This window comes from Lytechinus variegatus, chromosome 3, assembly GCF_018143015.1.
Source record: "Lytechinus variegatus isolate NC3 chromosome 3, Lvar_3.0, whole genome shotgun sequence".
NCBI classification, from domain to species: domain Eukaryota; kingdom Metazoa; phylum Echinodermata; class Echinoidea; order Temnopleuroida; family Toxopneustidae; genus Lytechinus; species Lytechinus variegatus.
In genome coordinates, this window is record NC_054742.1 from 50,614,485 (window position 1) to 50,622,562 (window position 8,078).

Sequence of the window (8,078 nt, forward strand, 5' to 3'; positions counted from 1 at the left end):
GGGTGGTCGGTTTAAAAAGAAAGGTGCAAATGAGCAAATGTGAAATTGTCGCATTTCTTGTTTGCTGGTACTCGCATAGAATCAGAGTCATTTACCAAAACATGGGAATCTGATCTGCTCAATTTTCTGCACAAATTAGATGAAAACTAGGTAAAACTGATAAATGTTTTTGCAGGTACATGTATGATGCTTAGAAAATTAGGTGGTCGATAAGGGGTATACATGTATGTAGTTCCAACCATATATCATGTGAAGTTTTAGACACCATTCTCATTATACTTTGTAAAACTGGTTTACTGGAAAATGGTTCAGGAAACCAGTTTGGAAGATTGCTGTGCTAGTGTCCCTACATGTATTTGGTCACCCGAAAGTAGTTTTCAAAACCACTTCACGTAAAGCGGTCTTGTTGCCATGGGAACACTCTCAGTAGGGTGACGTGTGGAGTAGCGCGCTCGAAATGTGCAAAAAACGCTTCCCGAAGAACAGTTGTGTCCTCACGCTAAAACCAGTTAAACTAGGGAAAGCGATCTTCAAAACTACATCGTGAGGTGGTTTGGAAGATCGCTTCCAAAACCGCTTTGACCGTTCTCATCACATGTTAAACTAGTTTCCAGTAAACTAGTTTTAGGACGGTAGTGAGAACGGTGTCTAATAGTCACACACTGGTTAAAGAGCAGCTCCATGATCAATCAGATACTATGGTGCACTGGTATTACTTATATACCCTTTTTACACAGGATTTTCTTAGCCCCCGGACTATCGCTTAACCCTGTACTATAGGTGGGGCTAAATTGCCATTTAGCCCCACCTATAGTACGGGGTTAAGCTTAGCCCACTTTCGTTTTACACTAGCGATCTTAACCCCGTAGTATTGCTCTTAGCACCGCAATTGCTGGGATAACCCTGCTTTTTTGCAGGGAGAAATAATCCCGTACTAAAGGTGGGGTTAGCCCACTGCAAAAATGCTGTGTAAAAAGAAAGTGGGCTAAGCTTAACCCCGTTCTATAGGTGGGGCTAAATGGCAATTTAGCCCCACCTATAGTACGGGGTTAAGGAAATTTTAGCCTGTGTAAAAAGGTAATAGACTTGGAACAACTTCATTATATGAACAAATCTTGATGTCTTTCATGTTGTGATCTATGGGTTTCTGTATGTCCCCAGGCAATGTAGGCAGAGAGGCAACCTTCCAATTGTGAAGTAATTTTCTGCTCTGTCTACTCCCATGCTACAGAGAAAGGTCATTACCATTCTAAAATTGGAAACATATTGGATGTTATTCTACCCGAAGGATATGTTATGTATGACCTACATTGTAGATTTATAGAATATAATGGTACAGTACTGCATGAAGGCCTATATTACCTTTATATTGTTGCCTGCTGCCACCATGCAATATTCCTTGCTCCATGTCAATATAAAAGAGCTGAAGCAATGTCACATTTTTTTGTTTTTTGCATTTGAATGTTTGGAATTTGGATATCTAGAGAGAGTGTACCGGTACATGTATGTCTTGTTGGAACACAAAAAGTATCCCAATTGGTGGAAATAGGTTCATGTGGGTCCAATTTAGGCCACACGAATATTACATCATGTTCAGGATTAGCCCCACTCAAAATTGGTGTGGTCCATATTCAGTTTACACTGATTTAAATGGAGCCACCATGAACCAATTCATGTCAAATTTAATGTGTGGAGGTTTTTCATCATGCACTTCAGAATTATGTTCATGAAAATGCTGGACTACAAAAAAATCATCATGAGGTTTTTTACTCTTTATGTTATTATGAAAAGGGACAATCCAAATCGAAGCGGACAGGCAAGAAAAATATATTATTACTTCAATAAGAAGTACATGAAGTTTCAGGGAAATGGGTGAATGGGGGTTACAAACTTGCAGACTAGCAGGGGGAGGAATGTATGTTCCATTAAGATCTACAGTGTATTCCTGTATGTGCTGATGTTTTGCATTCAGGCATTTATAGGCCTAGTGGACAGGTGCAATTAGCTTGGGGAAAACACCCAATTTGTTTTGAATTTCTCACGGTCATTCACGCACATGAAAAATTCACTTATATTTTCGCCATATGTAAACAAAATTTCCTCAAATTTTCAGGACTTATCCAAAATAATTTCTATGCTGAAAAAATTGAATCAAACAATCAAATAGTGAAATTTCTAGCTTACTTTCATTTTTGTTGTCTCCAAATAGTACATGTACCCTCAAACTTTTTCCAGACATATCTCCATGAATACCCCATATTGAATATCCATGAGATTCTCTGTGCATATTCATGAGATATGTTCAAATTTTCATGCCCAGTTTTCGCTGTGCTGAAGACTTATTTCTTGTATGAAAATGGGGTTCTGACACAAAATAACAAGGAGTTTTTTATACCAGCGAACCCAAGTCCCGCGCACACCACGAGGCAGGCCCTTTGACAAACTACGTTATAATTGTATCGCTAATCATACACAATGACTGAGCACTGCAACGAGCCATGGCTACCAAGTCCTGCAATCAGTCCGCTAGCCTTTCTGTTGTGGTATGTCCAGGTCCAAATAATACATGCATTTGAATCATACTTCCTGAGCTGTAAGAAAGAACACTTGAGGTAAACATAGAAATTTCCCTTTTTTTCTTTACGTCCATATTTTACTTTATCGACATACGATGATCGTGATCAGTGATAAAATTACGCTTAAAAAAGCCACATTTCATCGGTCAACGTGTTATTCCTGCACTGCAAAACCAAATTCTTGTCAATTGGCGGTGCTGCACCAGCCCGAGTTTGCTCAATCTAGAGATTTTGCCCGATCGGTCCTCTTCGCGATTTATCTCGAGAGTCAAGAAACCCCATCTCCACCATCACAAGAAGAGCGATTTCTACTTGAGCGAAGAATTGATGCATTATGGTCTGACGCCATGAATAAATAATCCAGAGTGCATCTGCACCTGCGAATTAGCAGGATAATTTGTGAAATAGCGCTCTATTTTGCAAATAATCCCATGATGACTTTGGATTGCAATCTTGAGATTAATCCTACGAACTAGCGTGATAATTGCATCTCCATTACAAATAATCTTGAGATTATTCAGATGGGGGTAATTTGCCGGATCAGAAATAGCGCTTATTTGAAAACTCAATAGGGATTTTGCACACTCTGCAGGCCAATGACTGAGCGTCACCGTCTTCAGAACAAAAAAGTGAGTATACGGGACTGAAGTTGGGTGATGATGTCATCGTTTTCAGTGGGCTGACTCAGCGTAAAAACAAATTTCTCAGGTTGAAAATCGCAAGGAGTTGGATTATTTCCAGATATATCCGTACCTCGCGTACCTCGTGTTTACAAGAACTGATTTTTCACACAAAGTTACTTTAATAGTTATTTTTTTACATATCTCTGTTTTGTTCATGCCGAAGACCTTAAAATTTGAAATTTAAGCAAATTTTTCGACTACTTATTTTAGTGTTTTTATTTATAGTCCACAAACAGCAAAAACCAACAAGATGAACAGTCGAAATAATCATTCTTATTTCCAAAAATATAAATATCACTCAGATTCATGGTCATAATTTACAAAAGCTATGGCAGTTTTACTGCGACACTTTCTCACCGGTTTCAGGAAACCCTCTCGTTAAACTTTGAGCGTTTTCGAGGTCAACTCAAAACAAAATCGTCAGATAATTGCACCTCTCTACCATGCCTGTTTACTGCAGTTGCTTTTATGAAGGGTCATATCAAATGAAAGGTTCAGATATAATGTAGGACTGCATATATATAGCTGTATTCGTAGCTCCTTACTACAGGAGTGAACATGAAAGTGGATTAAAACAGATATTGAATGATGGAAATTTTTTTTATTTTCATATTTTGTGGAGCATCAATTGGTTTATACAGAATCAACCTCTTCATTTATGGTATAAACCCTATTTGTTAAATCCATTTTGTTACGTGTTTGTGTGTTCATGTGACAAGTTTGTCAAACACATATTGCATTTAACATGTTCATCATAAAATAATATGATAACACATCCAAGATGGTTATTTATCTCTGTCACCTTTAATGTCCTTTTATCTTAAGTGGAGATACAAGAGTAGCGGTGATAATAAAAAGTTTTTGATGAGTACAAAGACCAAGATAAAGCAAATTAAGATAAGGATTATAAACAATGTTTACATGAACATGCAGTAGAGCGATCTGTTTTTTTTTATACGTGTGTACACAAAGTGAAACAGTAGGTAGGTTATTTTTTCATTTTTTAGTCATTATTTCTGGATGACTTTCAACGATGGAGGATGCTTTATATATTTTGAGGTAAATATTGTTAAAATCTAGGCTGTAATTGAATTTAAATATATTCAAATTTGAATTATAACATTGATGAAATGAATGAATAGCTTAGGATGGGGGATATTTCTCTTTTAATCTGTGTTACATTTAGGCCACAGTATGTAGAATAGTACTACATGTAAATTTGTTAGTGGTAATGTTGGTTCACTACATTCTCACCTCCAGGGGGTATATATTTATCAATATTAAAGACAGGGATGTCCATTATAGAAATATGATCTGTGACTTAAAGCACGGAGTGAGTAGTTATCAAAACTTGTGGCAGTTTGCTGTGTGGAGGTGTGAAATTTTCCATTCATTTGATTGTAGAGTACATGTACCTTACATACATGTATAATAGGCCTACATGTATGACGGAGGATTGAATTCACTAAAAATATGTTCTCAATCTTGATATTAAGCACTTCTTTACTCTTCAAATTGAGAACAACCATGGTACCAGTCATAATCTGTGTAGGTACATGTACATAGGTTTTTATAGCCCTCTGTACTGTACATGTACATTTGTACACATCATTATTAAAAATGGCTAGTTTTGATTTTTTTTATTTACAAATGAATAATCATTATTATTATATTTTACTTCTTCCCCTTCCTGCCTACATATATATGTTCAAATGTAGGCTGTTATGTAACTGATCACTTTGTGTCATAGGCCTATATGAATCCTGCATAATTTGTAGGCCTATAGTATGAAAAGTAAAGAGCCTGCACTGTAGTCTAGACCTATATTACTGTTTGTAGCAGATCGTCTTTGTGTGATATACATGTACATGGACATTACATTTCTGTGTGTCACCCTAGGCCTAAATAAAAAAATACTTTACCTGTTTTGGATATCATATTCAGAAACAAAATGCACTTTAAAAAAATCTTGACATTCAAGCATCATTCTGTATAAAATTTATTAAGAACCAACAACTGATTTTTTAATGTGCCGGCACTCAGTGAATCATCGGAACAAAGTTGAATAGAGTTCAAATATTGTATGAGTTTTATACAAAGTTTCAGTAGTCTGAACTGGTATAGGCTTAGGCCCTTCACGCATGATTCATAAAGCATGTTATTTCCACTCAGTAGACACAAAGAATACAGCACTACTCGGCTTTAAACTCAACACCTGAAACATAAAATTATAGTGGAGGCGGATTGCCTAGTGTAGGTTTATAGCTTTGTGTATATTAAATACTGTAGTTATTGAAACTTTGCACCCTAGATATGATCTGAAACTTCCATCTTCCAGATGAATCGCCATGGGCTCCTAACGCGAATAATTACAATTAATCGTGAAATTATATTGGCCAATCAAGATCATTGTTGCATGTGCAATTGTTACAAACACTGATATTTAGTAACCAATCAGAATAATAGGTCAATAATTAATAGCGATAAATTGCAATCCTTTGTGTTACAAAAAGCCCAGATTTCCCAATTGATACAGTTTATTACAGCTATCTCTTTGAAACCATTGCATTCTCTGCATTTGTTGACTCAGAGAAAATTGTTGTGGTTATTGTCAAGGAATTAATTTTTCAGCAAGAAATGAACAAAGGCAAATGCATTTGTATGAAATTGACATTTGTTGTAAAAATGGAATGTTGTAAACCAACAACATTGTCTGAATCCATCCTGCAGCTTTATACATGTAGTTATTGTTGATGGATATCGGATGAAGGTCTGTTATCTTCTACTCGGTCTTCATTACATTGTGCATTGTCCAAGCAAGAATTCTACAACCCATGCATGTAATGCTGTACACTGTATAAAGTGAATGTGGAATTCTCATCAGAATGAAATATGAATAGCGCCATCTTATGTCAGGTCAGAAACAGGCTCACTTTCAAGGATGATTGGATGTACATGTATTTTCCTTTTTTTAGGGGGGGGATGGGATTATGAATATAAAAAATAGTGCTACATTTTGCATGTACATGTTTTGTATGATGATTCTTGATAGATATTACACCATTGCTAGTACCTTTGCTCAAAATAGCCAACTGGTTTTAATATCTGAAGAAAATAATACTCTCTGATCCAAAAGTAGGTCGTACATGTAATATCATACGACTTTGATGCCAAGTGATAGGTCTCTAATCAACGACTTCCTGATTGCTTTAAAAGGAATATAATTGAGAGAATCATGACTCAAATCTGACTTCACATGAAGTCATTAGCTCTTCGCAAGGGGTGAAATGAATTTTTATTAATTAGATATGACACTGAGTTGAAAGTGAGAAGTGAAATGTGAACACCCTCATCGACAAAAGGTACAGAAAAAACAATTTTCAGAGAAAATGACATTTCATTGATTTTTTTACCATTCACTATGTAGGAATGCTGCTCGCATATGATGTCACAAGTCAAATGATTAAAATTCTAATAACTTTTAAATCATTGCTTTTTTTACCATAAAGTTTTTGTCAGGTTGAACTTCCCTTTTAAGCTTTGAATCTGTGATATGCATGTTCATATAGACCATTACTGTTTTTCCATTAGGCCTAAACAAATTATGAAACAGGTTTGTCCCATCCCACTCAATTTTTTAGGCCTCGTCATACATGTATAGTAAAAGCTGTTCTCACATCTAAGATGGAGACTTTATTTTTTGTTATTTGGTCTTATCATAATCCATCATGCCCTAGTGAAACCTTCAAGCATGTTTGGCATCACAATAAATAAAATATTCCTATAGATGGATTGGTGTGAACACGAGTGCAATTAGGTCAAGAGGCATCTAGCTGAGATCAAGTGCACAGATTTTGATGATACCCTCTGGCAATTTTGGGGTCCTTTTTTCTGTAAAAAATATGAAAAAAAAAGGGTAGAGAGTAGTGCATTCCTTTGCAAACTGAACAAATCCTGAAAACAGTCACTATTAAACATTTCTTATACAGCTATTGCTCAATTTATGAATTGGCTGTTCTCCTATTTTACATATATATACATGTACCGGTAATTGTAGCTCAGTAACCTGCAGCACTGCTGCATGTATATGAAACAGAGCAAAATTTCATTGGTTCTTTTTTTTTTCACATCACCATTTTGAGTAATTTGATTACATGTATTAAGCAAAATTGTATAATTCCTTGTTTAATGACATAAACTTTACTTTACAACATACATGTACCCTTGTTTACAAAAAATATTTTTGGAAGTGGAATGGTGGCTCAACCTGCATTAATCACAATTTGATGGTCATTTTCACATTTTTGTACTTACTGAAGAAAATTGTGTATTGTCTTTTTGAGCTATTTGTTTTTTATGGTCCTAGCCATTTTGTATTATTTATTGCATAATTATGTACACTTTATTATTTACACATTGATTATTTTTTATGGTTGAATAAATTGAAATTGAAATGGCATACTGTATTAACCCTAATTTTGGTTGTGCTGGGCAAGATAAAATCATTTTGAAAAAAAAAGGCGATTGCAATGGTCAATTAGTTCATGTTAATAAGAGAAAAAAATGAATGGTATGTAATCTACAATACTTTATTTTGAAGCAGTAAATCTTTGTTTTGAAGGATTTTTTTTATTTGGGGTTGGGTGGGGGAAGGGGACAAGTGAAATATATTTTTGAGCGTATTTTCCAACCATTTGAAAAATTACTTGCCCTACTGGGTATTAAGTGCTTCAAAGAAGTTATGTAACACCCTGTGGTTAAGGCATTGTTTCATCTCGCATACATAATACTAAAAAGAGTATGAAAATTAATTTCTTTA